We start from the raw sequence: 18059 nt of genomic DNA, 5'->3' as shown, positions 1-18059 counted from the left end.
AAATAAAAATCAATCAATCAATCAATTTTTTTATATAGCGCCAAATCACAACAAACAGTTGCACCAAGGCACTTTATATTGTAAGGCAAGGCCATACAATAATTATGTAAAACCCCAACGGTCAAAACGACCCCCTGTGAGCAAGCACTTGGCTACAGTGGGAAGGAAAAACTCCCTTTTAACAGGAAGAAACCTCCAGCAGAACCAGGCTCAGGGAGGGGCAGTCTTCTGCTGGGACTGGTTGGGGCTGAGGGAGAGAACCAGGAAAAAGACATGCTGTGGAGGGGAGCAGAGATCGATCACTAATGATTAAATGCAGAGTGGTGCATACAGAGCAAAAAGAGAAAGAAACAGTGCATCATGGGAACCCCCCAGCAGTCTACGTCTATAGCAGCATAACTAAGGGATGGTTCAGGGTCACCTGATCCAGCCCTAACTATAAGCTTTAGCAAAAAGGAAAGTTTTAAGCCTAATCTTAAAAGTAGAGAGGGTGTCTGTCTCCCTGATCTGAATTGGGAGCTGGTTCCACAGGAGAGGAGCCTGAAAGCTGAAGGCTCTGCCTCCCATTCTACTCTTACAAACCCTAGGAACTACAAGTAAGCCTGCAGTCTGAGAGCGAAGCGCTCTATTGGGGTGATATGGTACTACGAGGTCCCTAAGATAAGATGGGACCTGATTATTCAAAACCTTATAAGTAAGAAGAAGAATTTTAAATTCTATTCTAGAATTAACAGGAAGCCAATGAAGAGAGGCCAATATGGGTGAGATATGCTCTCTCCTTCTAGTCCCCGTCAGTACTCTAGCTGCAGCATTTTGAATTAACTGAAGGCTTTTTAGGGAACTTTTAGGACAACCTGATAATAATGAATTACAATAGTCCAGCCTAGAGGAAATAAATGCATGAATTAGTTTTTCAGCATCACTCTGAGACAAGACCTTTCTGATTTTAGAGATATTGCGTAAATGCAAAAAAGCAGTCCTACATATTTGTTTAATATGCGCTTTGAATGACATATCCTGATCAAAAATGACTCCAAGATTTCTCACAGTATTACTAGAGGTCAGGGTAATGCCATCCAGAGTAAGGATCTGGTTAGACACCATGTTTCTAAGATTTGTGGGGCCAAGTACAATAACTTCAGTTTTATCTGAGTTTAAAAGCAGGAAATTAGAGGTCATCCATGTCTTTATGTCTGTAAGACAATCCTGCAGTTTAGCTAATTGGTGTGTGTCCTCTGGCTTCATGGATAGATAAAGCTGGGTATCATCTGCGTAACAATGAAAATTTAAGCAATACCGTCTAATAATACTGCCTAAGGGAAGCATGTATAAAGTGAATAAAATTGGTCCTAGCACAGAACCTTGTGGAACTCCATAATTAACTTTAGTCTGTGAAGAAGATTCCCCATTTACATCAACAAATTGTAATCTATTAGACAAATATGATTCAAACCACCGCAGCGCAGTGCCTTTAATACCTATGGCATGCTCTAATCTCTGTAATAAAATTTTATGGTCAACAGTATCAAAAGCAGCACTGAGGTCTAACAGAACAAGCACAGAGATGAGTCCACTGTCCGAGGCCATAAGAAGATAATTTGCAACCTTCACTAATGCTGTTTCTGTACTATGATGAATTCTAAAACCTGACTGAAACTCTTCAAATAGACCATTCCTCTGCAGATGATCAGTTAGCTGTTTTACAACTACCCTTTCAAGAATTTTTGAGAGAAAAGGAAGGTTGGAGATTGGCCTATAATTAGCTAAGATAGCTGGGTCAAGTGATGGCTTTTTAAGTAATGGTTTAATTACTGCCACCTTAAAAGCCTGTGGTACATAGCCAACTAACAAAGATAGATTGATCATATTTAAGATCGAAGCATTAAATAATGGTAGGGCTTCCTTGAGCAGCCTGGTAGGAATGGGGTCTAATAAACATGTTGATGGTTTGGATGAAGTAACTAATGAAAATAACTCAGACAGAACAATCGGAGAGAAAGAGTCTAACCAAATACCGGCATCACTGAAAGCAGCCAAAGATAACGATACGTCTTTGGGATGGTTATGAGTAATTTTTTCTCTAATAGTTAAAATTTTGTTAGCAAAGAAAGTCATGAAGTCATTACTAGTTAAAGTTAATGGAATACTGAGCTCAATAGAGCTCTGACTCTTTGTCAGCCTGGCTACAGTGCTGAAAAGAAACCTGGGGTTGTTCTTATTTTCTTCAATTAGTGATGAGTAGAAAGATGTCCTAGCTTTACGGAGGGCTTTTTTATAGAGCAACAGACTCTTTTTCCAGGCTAAGTGAAGATCTTCTAAATTAGTGAGACGCCATTTCCTCTCCAACTTACGGGTTATCTGCTTTAAGCTACGAGTTTGTGAGTTATACCACGGAGTCAGGCACTTCTGATTTAAAGCTCTCTTTTTTAGAGGAGCTACAGCATCCAAAGTTGTCTTCAATGAGGATGTAAAACTATTGATGAGATACTCTATCTCACTTACAGAGTTTAGGTAGCTACTCTGCACTGTGTTGGTATATGGCATTAGAGAACATAAAGAAGGAATCATATCCTTAAACCTAGTTACAGCGCTTTCTGAAAGACTTCTAGTGTAATGAAACTTATTCCCCACTGCTGGGTAGTCCATCAGAGTAAATGTAAATGTTATTAAGAAATGATCAGACAGAAGGGAGTTTTCAGGGAATACTGTTAAGTCTTCTATTTCCATACCATAAGTCAGAACAAGATCTAAGATATGATTAAAGTGGTGGGTGGACTCATTTACTTTTTGAGCAAAGCCAATAGAGTCTAATAATAGATTAAATGCAGTGTTGAGGCTGTCATTCTCAGCATCTGTGTGGATGTTAAAATCGCCCACTATAATTATCTTATCTGAGCTAAGCACTAAGTCAGACAAAAGGTCTGAAAATTCACAGAGAAACTCACAGTAACGACCAGGTGGACGATAGATAATAACAAATAAAACTGGTTTTTGGGACTTCCAATTTGGATGGACAAGACTAAGAGTCAAGCTTTCAAATGAATTAAAGCTCTGTCTGGGTTTTTGATTAATTAATAAGCTGGAATGGAAGATTGCTGCTAATCCTTATTATTGGTTATTGGTAGTCTGGGAGCAGGCACCGTCTCTACGGGGATGGGGTAATGAGGGGATGGCAGGGGGAGAGAAGCTGCAAAGAGGTGTGTAAGACTACAACTCTGCTTCCTGGTCCCAACCCTGGATAGTCACGGTTTGGAGGATTTAAGAAAATTGGCCAGATTTCTAGAAATGAGAGCTGCTCCATCCAAAGTAGGATGGATGCCGTCTCTCCTAACAAGACCAGGTTTTCCCCAGAAGCTTTGCCAATTATCTATGAAGCCCACCTCATTTTTTGGACACCACTCAGACAGCCAGCAATTCAAGGAGAACATGCGGCTAAACATGTCACTCCCGGTCTGATTGGGGAGGGGCCCAGAGAAAACTACAGAGTCCGACATTGTTTTTGCAAAGTTACACACCGATTTAATGTTAATTTTAGTGACCTCCGATTGGCGTAACCGGGTGTCATTACTGCCGACGTGAATTACAATCTTACCAAATTTACGCTTAGCCTTAGCCAGCAGTTTCAAATTTCCTTCAATGTCGCCTGCTCTGGCCCCCGGAAGACAATTGACTATGGTTGCTGGTGTCGCTAACTTCACATTTCGCAAAACAGAGTCGCCAATAACCAGAGTTTGATCCTCGGCGGGTGCGTCGTCGAGTGGGGAAAAACGGTTAGAGATGTGAACGGGTTGGCGGTGTACACGGGGCTTCTGTTTAGGGCTACGCTTCCTCCTCACAGTCACCCAGTCAGCCTGCTTTCCCGGCTGCTCGGGATCTGCCAGAGGGAAACTAACGGCGGCTAAGCTACCTTGGTCCGCACCGACTACAGGGGCCTGGCTAGCTTTAGAATTTTCCACGGTGCGGAGCCGAGTCTCCAATTCACCCAGCCTGGCCTCCAAAGCTACGAATAAGCTACACTTATTACAAGTACCGTTATTAAACATTAGGTCTCTCTCTTCTAAGTCCCTGTTGGTAAATGATATAATAATTGATCAACATATTGATTTATTCTGCCTAACAGAAACCTGGTTACAGCAGGATGAATATGTTAGTTTAAATGAGTCAACAACCCGAGTCACACTAACTGTCAGAATGCTCGTAGCACGGGCCGGGGCGGAGGATTAGCAGCAATCTTCCATTCCAGCTTATTAATTAATCAAAAACCCAGACAGAGCTTTAATTCATTTGAAAGCTTGTCTCTTAGTCTTGTCCATCCAAATTGGAAGTCCCAAAAACCAGTTTTATTTGTTATTATCTATCGTCCACCTGGTCGTTACTGTGAGTTTCTCTGTGAATTTTCAGACCTTTTGTCTGACTTAGTGCTTAGCTCAGATAAGATAATTATAGTGGGCGATTTTAACATCCACACAGATGCTGAGAATGACAGCCTCAACACTGCATTTAATCTATTATTAGACTCTATTGCCTTTGCTCAAAAAGTAAATGAGTCCACCCACCACTTTAATCATATCTTAGATCTTGTTCTGACTTATGGTATGGAAATAGAAGACTTAACAGTATTCCCTGAAAACTCCCTTCTGTCTGATCATTTCTTAATAACATTTACATTTACTCTGATGGACTACCCAGCAGTAGGGAATAAGTTTCATTACACTAGAAGTCTTTCAGAAAGCGCTGTAACTAGGTTTAAGGATATGATTCCTTCTTTATGTTCTCTAATGCCATATACCAACACAGTGCAGAGTAGCTACCTAAACTCTGTAAGGGAGATAGAGTATCTCGTCAATAGTTTTACATCCTCATTGAAGACAACTTTGGATGCTGTAGCTCCTCTGAAAAAGAGAGCTTTAAATCAGAAGTGTCTGACTCCGTGGTATAACTCACAAACTCGTAGCTTAAAGCAGATAACCCGTAAGTTGGAGAGGAAATGGCGTCTCACTAATTTAGAAGATCTTCACTTAGCCTGGTAAAAGAGTCTGTTGCTCTATAAAAAAGCCCTCCGTAAAGCTAGGACATCTTTCTACTCATCACTAATTGAAGAAAATAAGAACAACCCCAGGTTTCTTTTCAGCACTGTAGCCAGGCTGACAAAGAGTCAGAGCTCTATTGAGCTCAGTATTCCATTAACTTTAACTAGTAATGACTTCATGACTTTCTTTGCTAACAAAATTTTAACTATTAGAGAAAGAATTACTCATAACCATCCCAAAGACGTATCGTTATCTTTGGCTGCTTTCAGTGATGCCGGTATTTGGTTAGACTCTTTCTCTCTGATTGTTCTGTCTGAGTAATTTCATTAGTTACTTCATCCAAACCATCAACATGTTTATTAGACCCCATTCCTACCAGGCTGCTCAAGGAAGCCCTACCATTATTTAATGCTTCGATCTTAAATATGATCAATCTATCTTTGTTAGTTGGCTATGTACCACAGGCTTTTAAGGTGGCAGTAATTAAACCATTACTTAAAAAGCCATCACTTGACCCAGCTATCTTAGCTAATTATAGGCCAATCTCCAACCTTCCTTTTCTCTCAAAAATTCTTGAAAGGGTAGTTGTAAAACAGCTAACTGATCATCTGCAGAGGAATGGTCTATTTGAAGAGTTTCAGTCAGGTTTTAGAATTCATCATAGTACAGAAACAGCATTAGTGAAGGTTACAAATGATCTTCTTATGGCCTCGGACAGTGGACTCATCTCTGTGCTTGTTCTGTTAGACCTCAGTGCTGCTTTTGATACTGTTGACCATAAATTTTATTACAGAGATTAGAGCATGCCATAGGTATTAAAGGCACTGCGCTGCGGTGGTTTGAATCATATTTGTCTAATAGATTACAATTTGTTCATGTAAATGGGGAATCTTCTTCACAGACTAAAGTTAATTATGGAGTTCCACAAGGTTCTGTGCTAGGACCAATTTTATTCACTTTATACATGCTTCCCTTAGGCAGTATTATTAGACGGTATTGCTTAAATTTTCATTGTTACGCAGATGATACCCAGCTTTATCTATCCATGAAGCCAGAGGACACACACCAATTAGCTAAACTGCAGGATTGTCTTACAGATATAAAGACATGGATGACCTCTAATTTCCTGCTTTTAAACTCAGATAAAACTGAAGTTATTGTACTTGGCCCCACAAATCTTAGAAACATGGTGTCTAACCAGATCCTTACTCTGGATGGCATTACCCTGACCTCTAGTAATACTGTGAGAAATCTTGGAGTCATTTTTGATCAGGATATGTCATTCAAAGCGCATATTAAACAAATATGTAGGACTGCTTTTTTGCATTTACGCAATATCTCTAAAATCAGAAAGGTCTTGTCTCAGAGTGATGCTGAAAAACTAATTCATGCATTTATTTCCTCTAGGCTGGACTATTGTAATTCATTATTATCAGGTTGTCCTAAAAGTTCCCTAAAAAGCCTTCAGTTAATTCAAAATGCTGCAGCTAGAGTACTGACGGGGACTAGAAGGAGAGAGCATATCTCACCCATATTGGCCTCTCTTCATTGGCTTCCTGTTAATTCTAGAATAGAATTTAAAATTCTTCTTCTTACTTATAAGGTTTTGAATAATCAGGTCCCATCTTATCTTAGGGACCTCGTAGTACCATATCACCCCAATAGAGCGCTTCGCTCTCAGACTGCAGGCTTACTTGTAGTTCCTAGGGTTTGTAAGAGTAGAATGGGAGGCAGAGCCTTCAGCTTTCAGGCTCCTCTCCTGTGGAACCAGCTCCCAATTCAGATCAGGGAGACAGACACCCTCTCTACTTTTAAGATTAGGCTTAAAACTTTCCTTTTTGCTAAAGCTTATAGTTAGGGCTGGATCAGGTGACCCTGAACCATCCCTTAGTTATGCTGCTATAGACGTAGACTGCTGGGGGGTTCCCATGATGCACTGTTTCTTTCTCTTTTTGCTCTGTATGCACCACTCTGCATTTAATCATTAGTGATCGATCTCTGCTCCCCTCCACAGCATGTCTTTTTCCTGGTTCTCTCCCTCAGCCCCAACCAGTCCCAGCAGAAGACTGCCCCTCCCTGAGCCTGGTTCTGCTGGAGGTTTCTTCCTGTTAAAAGGGAGTTTTTCCTTCCCACTGTAGCCAAGTGCTTGCTCACAGGGGGTCGTTTTGACCGTTGGGGTTTTACATAATTATTGTATGGCCTTGCCTTACAATATAAAGCGCCTTGGGGCAACTGTTTGTTGTGATTTGGCGCTATATAAAAAAAAATGATTGATTGATTGATTGTATTGTAAAATGTCAAAAATAAAAGATTATTTAAATCAGTTTAAAAATAGATTCAGCATTATTGCAATCACAGAATCTTGGCTTAAAGATGACCTCATGGCTGATGTTCAAACGGAAGGATATGAGCTGTATTTTGTAAACAGAAGAGATAAAAAAAAGGCAGAGGCATTGCTTTGTACACAAAAACAGATCTGACATGTAGAATTGTAGAAGAAATGACAATTATAGATGATATCATAGAAATTGTAACAGTGGAAATTGTACATGAAACATCTAAGAATATTCTAATTGTTGTATGGCTGGGGGGCCTGGCTGCCTTTTTGTTTCTGTCTTTTGTTTTTCCTTCCAGGTGGCTTGCATTTGGGACTGAGTGGCTGTGTAGCTGAGTTTATCAGGACCTCACCCTGATCACCTGCGGCTGATCACCTGCGGCTCGTCAGGACTCACAGCTGTGGTGCATCTTCATGGATTGGAACATGGTGGCATTTAAGACTGTTTTTGTTTGTTGTTTCCCTGTTCCACCTCCGGCTTCAGCACGCCTTTGAGCCGTCTGCCATCGGCGTGGCTGAGGTTTGGGGCAGTGGGATATACCCGCAGCTAGTGGCTGGTTTAGAAGTCGGAGGAGTGGCGCCGTTTTGTGCTGTCTGCCATAACCGTTGTTCCACTCCTCCCGGTTGGCTTCTGGGGTATAGTCACGGTTGGTGACACTGGACATGCTTCCAGTTTCCACTGCGCCAAGGGGGTGGGGTTGGGGTTGTTTTGTTTGTATGTTTTTTTTTTTCTCCTTTTGTTTTTCCCCCCAGTTTCCGCCCTCAGGGTTTGACTGTGGTGTCCTCTGGGGGGGAAAGGGCTGTGGGTCCATCTAGCCATAGACGGCCGGGGCTGGGTCCGCTGGTCCTGAGGGGAGGCGTCTCCTGGGGTTGATGGAATGGTCCTCTGGGAGGCGCTGGGAGTCCCCGTGGGTGACGTTGGATCCCAGAGGGACCTCGTCTGTGGTTATTACTCCTGGAGCTGGCGGGATGTCCTCTGGGGGGTGTTGGTCCCTACATGTCGTTGGGGGGGGGGGGGGGGGGGGTGTTAGCAGTTTTATTTGCAAACTTAAGTTTGGGTTGTTTTTCTTTTCTCCCCTTCCCGGGGTTTGATGGAACGGGCCTCTGGGGAGGGGGGGGGGGTGTTTTGGTTGTTTGTGTTTGTCTTTTTTGTTTTATGACTAATCAGACTGTGAACATGGTTGGACAAAGGCTGACCGCACAGGTTCAAGAACTCCTGGCCACACCTGTGCTAATTGACTGATAGAAACAAGGGCAAAGATGCAGCCAGAGGAGAAGACACCTACCGTTCTGTAGATGAGGATTCTGTTGGAAGATGAATGCGGATACGGTTTCCAGCCATGGTCCCTGGAGGGGGGTGTTTCTCCTGGGCCAGGTTTGTGTGGTTGCCGGGAGGCTTCCCGTGAGGGTGGGGTAGTGTTGTATGGCTGGGCGGCCTGGCTGCCTTTTTGTTTCTGTCTTTTGTTTTTCCTTCCAGGTGGCTTGCATTTGGGACTGAGTGGCTGTGTAGCTGAGTTTATCAGGACCTCACCCTGATCACCTGCGGCTGATCACCTGCGGCTCGTCAGGACTCACAGCTGTGGTGCATCTTCATGGATTTGGAACATGGTGGCATTTAAGACTGGAGTACACAGTGTGTATTTGCCAGAGACTCGACCTTGTGACCAGACGGGTGAGATCGTCGTCTCGGGAGCCATCTCATCATCAGTGGATGCAGAGAATGTCCAGGTTTGATGCATGGTCTGTGAAAGAGGAGGGCGTGAGGTCTCACGCTCGTCAGCACACTTCCTGAGGTACGTCAGATTTTGTGACTAACATTTATACAGTCAGTAAATGTGGTGTCCCTCACATCTTTATTATATTGAGCTGTATGTAGTCGTTTAATCAGCTTCCACTGCTGTGGAGTTTTGTGAACTGGATGTTCCATGCCTGCAGGGTGGGAAGCTGATTAGTAATTAAGCCAGGAAGTGTTTGCTGTTTGTACACCTTTGAGCGTTCTCTCTGTGTGTTGAGTGTGGACTCACATAATGATTCCTTCTTTCACAGACTCGGTTTGTCGCGGCCACCCGGGGGGTGTCGGCGGGGTCCTTGGGTCCGAACCAGTTCTGGCTCCGGACCGTTGGCGCTGCTGGGAGCGCACCGCAATCCACCACGCCAGACCGCGCACTTTTATATTTTTCACATCACTGTTATGTTCATTAAACTGTTATCCTTTGTACCGTGCTCTGCTTATTTTATACTGGGTCCTTCAAACGCTGGTCGGTTCTCCGGGCTGCGTCCGACACATAACACTAATTAGCTGTATATACAGAGCACCAGACTCTTGCGTTGTGAAATTTACAGATAAAATAATAGAATTATTCCATCAAATCAAAAACAAAACGCTTTTTATGCGTGGAGACTTTAACATTAATATAGAAAGCTCCAGTTGCCAAAGAACAAGTGATTTTGTGAATTCAATGTATAGTTTGGGTTTATTCCCCTTGATAACAAAACCAACCAGAATTACATCGCAAAGTGCAACTGTAATTCGCAATATATTCACAAATAGAACAGATGAAATTATTAAGAATGGGATCTTGATGACAGATCTTAGTGATCATTTACCAGTTTTTTCAATATTTAAATACAAAAATTGGTACAAGAAAAAAACTTATAAATTTTAAAAGAGATAAGTCAGTAAAAGCCTTAGAGGCATTAAATTGACCTTAAAAATCAAAATTGGGAACAGGTTTATGTTGGCGACGTTAATGTAGTTGTAGTTAATTTCTAGCATATAATTCATTTAGCTCTAATCTCTTGCTTGCCTCTACTGGTGGTTGGCTCTCACTGCGGTATTGAATCACTTCCTGTTCCGGAGCACAGCGGTGTTTTTCTGTATCTGTTAGCTGTTTAACCTGCGCAGTTAGATTGATCTAGATAACTAGATAACGATTTGTTTCACAGTGTAATCTTCACGTGCCTTAACTAAAGCACTCCCTCTGCTGAATCACCTCTAAATTATTTACACATTATTCACTTTGTGTGTTTTTAGGAATCCCCTAGCTTAGCGCAGCTACTAGCTCTTAGCCGATTTAGCATGGCGGCTTCTCCTGTCTCTCCTGCACTTTTCTGCTCTGGGTGTGAAATGTTTAGTTATTCCTCGGCCTCCTTTAGCAGTAATGGTACTTGTAATAAGTGTAGCTTATTCGTAGCTTTGGAGGCCAGGCTGGGCGAATTGGAGACTCGGCTCCGCACCTTGGAAAATCCTACAGCTAGCCAGGCCCCTGTAGTCGGTGCGGACCAAGGTAGCTTAGCCGCCGTTAGTTTCCCTCTGGCAGATCCCGAGCAGCCGGGAAAGCAGGCCGACTGGGTGACTGTGAGGAGGAAGCGTAGCCCTAAACAGAAGCCCCGTGTACACCGCCAACCCGTTCACATTTCTAACAGTTTTTCCCCACTCGGCGACACACCCGCCGAGGATCAAACTCTGGTTATTGGCGACTCTGTTTTGAGAAATGTGAAGTTAGCGACACCAGCAACCATAGTCAATTGTCTTCCGGGGGCCAGAGCAGGCGACATTGAAGGAAATTTGAAACTGCTGGCTAAGGCTAAGCGTAAATTTGGTAAGATTGTAATTCACGTCGGCAGTAATGACACCCGGTTACGCCAATCGGAAGTCACTAAAATTAACATTGAATCAGTGTGTAACTTTGCAAAAACAATGTCGGACTCTGTAGTTTTCTTTGGGCCCCTCCCCAATCAGACCGGGAGTGACATGTTTAGCCGCATGTTCTCCTTGAATTGCTGTCTGTCTGAGTGGTGTCCAAAAAATGAGGTGGGCTTCATAGATAATTGGCAAAGCTTCTGGGGAAAACCTGGTCTTGTTAGGACAGATGGCATCCATCCCACTTTGGATGGAGCAGCTCTCATTTCTAGAAATCTGGCCAATTTTCTTAAATCCTCCAAACCGTGACTATCCAGGGTTGGGACCAGGAAGCAGAGTTGTAGTCTTACACACCTCTCTGCAGCTTCTCTCCCCCTGCCATCCCCTCATTACCCCATCCCCGTAGAGACGGTGCCTGCTCCCAGACCACCAACAACCAGTAAAAATCTATTTAAGCATAAAAATTCAAAAAGAAAAAATAATATAGCACCTTCAACTGCACCACAGACTAAAACAGTTAAATGTGGTCTATTAAACATTAGATCTCTCTCTTCTAAGTCCCTGTTAGTAAATGATATAATAATTGATCAACATATTGATTTATTCTGCCTTACAGAAACCTGGTTACAGCAGGATGAATATGTTAGTTTAAATGAGTCAACACCCCCGAGTCACACTAACTGCCAGAACACTCGTAGCACGGGCCGAGGCGGAGGATTAGCAGCAATCTTCCACTCCAGCTTATTAATTAATCAAAAACCCAGACAGAGCTTTAATTCATTTGAAAGCTTGACTTTTAGTCTTGTCCATCCAAATTAGAAGTCCCAAAAACCAGTTTTATTTGTTATTATCTATCGTCCACCTGGTCGTTACTGTGAGTTTCTCTGTGAATTTTCAGACCTTTTGTCTGACTTAGTGCTTAGCTCAGATAAGATAATTACAGTGGGCGATTTTAACATCCACACAGATGCTGAGAATGACAGCCTCAACACTGCATTTAATCTATTATTAGACTCAATTGGCTTTGCTCAAAATGTAAATGAGTCCACCCACCACTTTAATCATATATTTACTCTGATGGACTACCCAGCAGTGGGGAATAAGTTTTATTACACTAGAAGTCTTTCAGAAAGCCCTGTAACTAGGTTTAAGGATATGATTCCTTCTTTATGTTCTCTAATGCCATATACCAACACAGTGCAGAGTAGCTACCTAAACTCTGTGAGATAGAGTATCTTGTCAATAGTTTTACATCCTCATTGAAGACAACTTTGGATGCTGTAGCTCCTCTGAAAAAGAGAGCTTTAAATCAGAAGTGCCTGACTCCATGGTATAACTCAAACTCGCAGCTTAAAGCAGATAACCCGTAAGTTGGAGAGGAAATGGCGTCTCACTAATTTAGAAGATCTTCACTTAGCCTGGAAAAAGTCTGTTGCTCTATAAAAAAAGCCCTCCGTAAAGCTAGGACATCTTACTACTCATCACTAATTGAAGAAAATAAGAACCCCAGGTTTCTTTTCAGCACTGTAGCCAGGCTGACAAAGAGTCAGAGCTCTATTGAGTATTCCTTTAACTAGTAATGACTTCATGACTTTCTTTGCTAATAAAATTTTAACTATTAGAGAAAAAATTACTCATAACCATCCCAAAGACGTATCGTTCTCTTTGGCTGCTTTCAGTGATGCCGGTATTTGGTTAGACTCTTTCTCTCCGATTGTTCTGTCTGAGTTATTTTCATTAGTTACTTCATCCAAACCATCAACATGTTTATTAGACCCCATTCCTACCTTGCTGCTCAAGGAAGCCCTACCATTATTTAATGCTTCGATTTTAAATATGATCAGTCTATCTTTATTAGTTGGCTATGTACCACAGGCTTTTAAGGTGGCAGTAATTAAACCATTACTTAAAAAGCCATCACTTGACCCAGCTATCTTAGCTAATTATAGGCCAATCTCCAACCTTCCTTTTGTCTTAAAAATTCTTGAAAGGGTAGCTGTAAAACAGCTAACTGATCATCTGCAGAGGAATGGTCTATTTGAAGAGTTTCAGTCATGACTTTCTTTGCTAATAAAATTTTAACTATTAGAGAAAAAATTACTCATAACCATCCCAAAGATGTATCGTTATCTTTGGCTGCTTTCAGTGATGCCGGTATTTGGTTAGACTCTTTCCCCACTCCTCACCCACTGTCGCCAAGTGCTTGCTCACAGGGGGTCGTTTTGACCGTTGGGGTTTTTACGTAATTATTGCATGGCCTTGCCTTACAATATAAAGCGCCTTGGGGCAACTGTTTGTTGTGATTTGGCGCTATATAAATAAAATTGATTGATAAATCTTAAGCCAAATTTCATATTGTTTAATGACAGAGTGGAAAAAAATGATGTATCATTAAAAATAGATGGAATGGATATACAAAGGGTAAAAGAAACAAAATTTCTAGGAGTCATGATTGATGAAGATCTTACATGGAAGTCACATAAATTACACAAAAGGAAAAATAGCGTAAGCCATTGCTGTTTTGCATAAAGTAAAATTTTTGTTAAATAGTTATGGTTTATTAACATTGTATAATTCATTGATTGTCCCATATTTAAGTTATTGTGTAGAAATCTGGGGATCAACATGTCAAACGTATACACAACCATTATTTATTCTGCAGGAAAGAGCTTTAAAAATGATTAGTAATAGTCGTTTTAGAGATCCATCTAATCCATTATTCATTAAATATAGGGTACTTAAATTTCATGATTTACTTGATTTGAAAATATTACAAACAATGCGCCAAGCTAATAAAAATACCTTACCAATAAACATTCAAAATATGTTTGAAAAAAGAGTAAGTAGTTATAATTTGAAAGGAATAGAAGTCTTTAAAAAAAAAATCAAGATTCAAAACCAAAGTAAATGCAGTGAATGGTGTAAAATTATGGAACAACCTCAACAAAGAAAGAATCAAGGTCACTTAAATTATTTTTTTTTTTTAAAAACCCATTAAACTAGATGTATTAAGTAAGTATGAAACTATGAAATAAGTCAGTGGGTTGTGACAAAGTCTAAAATGTAATCTGTTAATAATGTCTAAAATGTTTAAGTCTAACATGTAACCTGTTAAAAATGTAATCTTTTAAATAATGGCTAAAATGATGAAATAAGGCAGTGGTATGTGACAAAGTAAAAAAAAAAAAAAAAAGTAATTTGTTAATGTTGAATAATGATGCTTAAAATTGAAAGATTGTATTGTAAAAAGGGGCAGAAAATATAAGACTTGTTCTTCCCTCTGCTCTTTTTCATTCAATGTCTTGTAATACTGTATATTCATTTCTGCTTTTCTGTTTCTTTTAAATGAATTAAATAAATATTGAAAAAAAATTAAAGCTCTGATACTACAGAAAAAAAGGTGCGACTTGTACGGTGCAAAATATGGTACTCTGGTGTTGCCTTTTTACAGGAAAGCAGATCAAACCTTAGATGAAGTCTTGTTGGCAAATTAGCTGGAATTTCATGTCTTTTCATTTCAAGTGGCATTTTCAACATCTATTGATGAGGTTTCAAATTGCAACCGAACCTTGGCCCTCCCTTACCAAGTACACTCGTGCTTATAATGAAGCTAAAACAGAGACTGACACATTGTCCTGCCCTGCGTTACTGTTATGCAATTGTATTGTGTAACATTGATTTTAAATTCTTCCGTATCATAAAGTATGCCAGTTTTATCTCGGTCACTTTTAGACGTCTGCAAAACTGAGGTTACTGAAAACATAAACATGGTTAGTGAACTTGACAGCACCAAGCCTAATTAAATGCTTGTGGAAACAATAAGATAAACCGGGATGGAGGCGTAATTTGCTGGCTTGCTGTACAGGAAACTGAACTTGACAGCGCATATAAACGTGCAGATTATCTAAGCATGGATGTTTCCACGAGATTCAACACACATCCTGCCCGATTAAAGAATGACAGGGTTTTGGATGGTTTGCAGTTTGAAACAGTACCACTAGATGGCTTCACAAATTACAATCATGTTGCTTCCAGAAAATTCTGCTCTACTCCAACTTGAAGCTCTGACGAGTTATGCAACAGACAAGTTTCTCTCGTAAACCCAGCCACAGAAGACACGAGTTACTATTCTTTACATGTCCAGTTTTTTTTTTCAAATTTATTTATTTTATCATTTATCACAGCAAATAAAGTCCAAGACATTTAGTGGTGTGTATCCATCCTAACTTGGCTCAGAAAACTGGCTGAAAAAGTGATACTGATGCCATTAAAAAAAATAAAAATGTAAATGCTCCAGGCTACTCACTTTATAAATGGAGCTTTCTGAAATGCACATACTGTGAGTACAACTGTTTTACCAATAACTGCCTCCCATCTCTGAGACTTCTCTGATTTATTAGATCCTTTTGAATGCTCTGCTTCTGTGCACAGTATTTTTGGTACAACTGGAGGGCATGAAACAGAATACATATTGTTCTTCTGTGAGCACCTCTGGCTTAAAGAGCTTTGTCACTCGGGAGGAGCTCGGAGTCGAGCCACTGCTCCTCCACGTCAAAAGAAGCCAGTTGAGGTGGCTCGGGCATCTTTTCCAGATGCCCCCTGGACGCCTCCCTGCAGAGGTGTTCCGGGCACGTCCCATCGGGAGGAAGACCCAGGACACGCTGGAGGGACTATGTCTCTGAGCTAGCTTGGGATCGCCTCAGGGTTCCCCTGGAGGAGCTAGGGGAGGTGTGTGTGGATCGGGAGGTCTGGGCGGCTTTGCTTGAGCTGCTGCCCCTGCGACCCGACTCCGGATAAAGCAGAAGGAAATTGATGGATGGATGGTTGGTTTTTTGAGAAGGGCTCAGCACGAACAAACGCTTTCAGTGCCGAGGTCATGCCAGCCTACACGTAGGTTAACCACCTTGACCTTGTGAAGGAAGCTGCAAAAGCATTTAACAGAAGGGACGCTTTAGACATTTATGTGAGGGGTAGAAATGTATTTTGTTTGGCGAACATTACAGTTTGTGTACAAAACTGGTTCCAATCATAAACAACAAAATGCTGTGATTTTGCTCATCAGCAACCACTAAAAGAAAGCCAGCACACAGCACAATAAACAGACAGCAAAGCTGACATGCTGGAGTACAACATAAACCATCACTGTTCTCTCAGAACACTGGTGAAGAAAAAGCTGGTAGTAAAGATGCTGCTCTGGCACTGCACGCATCCTGTCGCTCCCTGCAGATTCACTGGAGCAGTTGGACAAAACAAATGATGGAAGACATCAACCAGGCAGACCAGGACAAACGGCATGAAACCATAAAACAGTGACGATGTCAAAATGTTGTTTCTTTTATAAAAGCATCTGTCGTGCACCGACACGTGTGAGAAGATGACTGATGACTTGAATGATTACAGCTGCCTTCCTCAAGGTCTCACTCATCCAACTGTAAATCTAATTTAATGTTACGATGGATGTGCCTTGAAAGCACAATGAAACAGATTACAGAAGAGGCTTCTGGAGGATGGAGGGCAACCAAAAATGCATCAGTGTGGTACCTTTGTCAGTGACCCCAACAAACAAATATATCTAAACTAAAACATGACAAACAGCCTAAATTTAGTCATAACCTGTGAAATGCCAAATAATTCATTCTTCAACCTCTGAGTGAGACATGGGCTGAAAAACTGTCAAATCATTTGCAAGAACAAGGGCATGCAACAGTTGGACACCCCTGAACCTTTACAGCTTTACATTTATTATTTTTAAATGACAACAAATTTTAAGAAAGATAAATCAGGCGGCCCTGTATTAAAATGTTGTTACCCTTTAAATTCACAGTGAAAAATCTCAACATGACAAATTTTGATAAATCTAGAAATGCCAAATTAAGTATGGGCACCCTTTCATATAACCGCTACATTATCATTTTACAGCCAGTTCTCTTTAGACACATCAAGGGCTGGATACACGGACATTTCTACATCAATTAATGTGTCTGGGACTTCAGTTACATCAAATACCAAGCAATGCAAACAGTATAACACTGTATTAAATCTGTGTGGAGGGGGCAACTCCTAGATCTGAGTAATTGTGCAAGGAGACAAGTGAGGGAAGCCACCAACACACCCATGACCTACTGTGAAGCCGTTATGAGTTTCTGTGACTGTGACTGGAGGAATTATGCACAGTGCCACTTTTGTTTGTTACATCAGCAGATGTGCATCTTCATAGTGGAGAGAAACAGAAAGACTTTCTTAAAAAGATTTGACATTTCAGCTCAGTTGCCAGAAAGGGTGTGTGAGCCTCAAGAAAAGATTTTATCTGTTCTCATCTAACAAAACTCTTCCGCTCACTTTGATTGGGGATACAACAGGCACAAGCTATGCAGTCTCTGTAATTACAGCCCATAACTCCCTCAGCGTCCTTGTGGGTGTTTTGGGGGCTTCCCTCACTCATCATCTTCTTCTTGCACAGTCACTGAGTTTTTGAGAAATGTCTACTGTCAAATTTGCTGTTAAACCAGATCCAAGACCTGTTCAATGACTTGGAAATGTTCATGTATACATTCTGACTTTTCTAAAGAAAACCAGCGTAAAAGCTCAGATTTGTTATATTAAAGCATTTATAGTTGTTCATTCGATTATTCTGGCTTTGATATTTTTACTTCATTTTAATCATATTTCAGATATTTATTTTCACTGTAATTTTAAACAGTGTACTTGTAGAATCTTTTAATATACATAGATAAGCCTAAATTCTTTTTTGAAAATTTGATACCATTTAAAAAAAAATAATAAAAAAATAAAAATAAAAAATGCTAAAGCGCAAGGTTGCCCAAACCTCCTAAGGCCACTATCTGTCACATCAAGACTGTGAATACACAGTACATTCTTATTCATTACACATGCAAAACTTTTAAAGCATAATACACCGTTCCCAGGTGTTAAATGTGAAATAAGAATGCCACATTTAGAAATCAGGGGAAAAAAAAACAAAAAACAAAAAAACAAACAAAAACAAAAAAACACATCAGCTCTGAAGCCAATGGTAAGTGTGCATAGACAT

At 40.8% G+C, this 18059-nt stretch overlaps 1 long non-coding RNA gene across 1 annotated transcript; it reads left to right on the top strand.

Annotated features, from left to right (window-relative positions):
* The first annotated feature begins 15872 nt into the window (after positions 1–15872).
* On the top strand, positions 15873–16528 carry LOC117513117. Its single transcript, XR_004561462.1, has 2 exons — positions 15873–16184; positions 16235–16528. It is a non-coding gene; the product is annotated as an uncharacterized LOC117513117 (long non-coding RNA).
* Positions 16529–18059: the final 1531 nt, after the last annotated feature.

The sequence above is a fragment of the Thalassophryne amazonica genome, chromosome 6, assembly GCF_902500255.1.
Source record: "Thalassophryne amazonica chromosome 6, fThaAma1.1, whole genome shotgun sequence".
Lineage (NCBI taxonomy): Eukaryota > Metazoa > Chordata > Actinopteri > Batrachoidiformes > Batrachoididae > Thalassophryne > Thalassophryne amazonica.
Note: the sequence above shows the minus strand (reverse complement) of the source record. Positions and strands in the feature narration are given on the sequence as shown.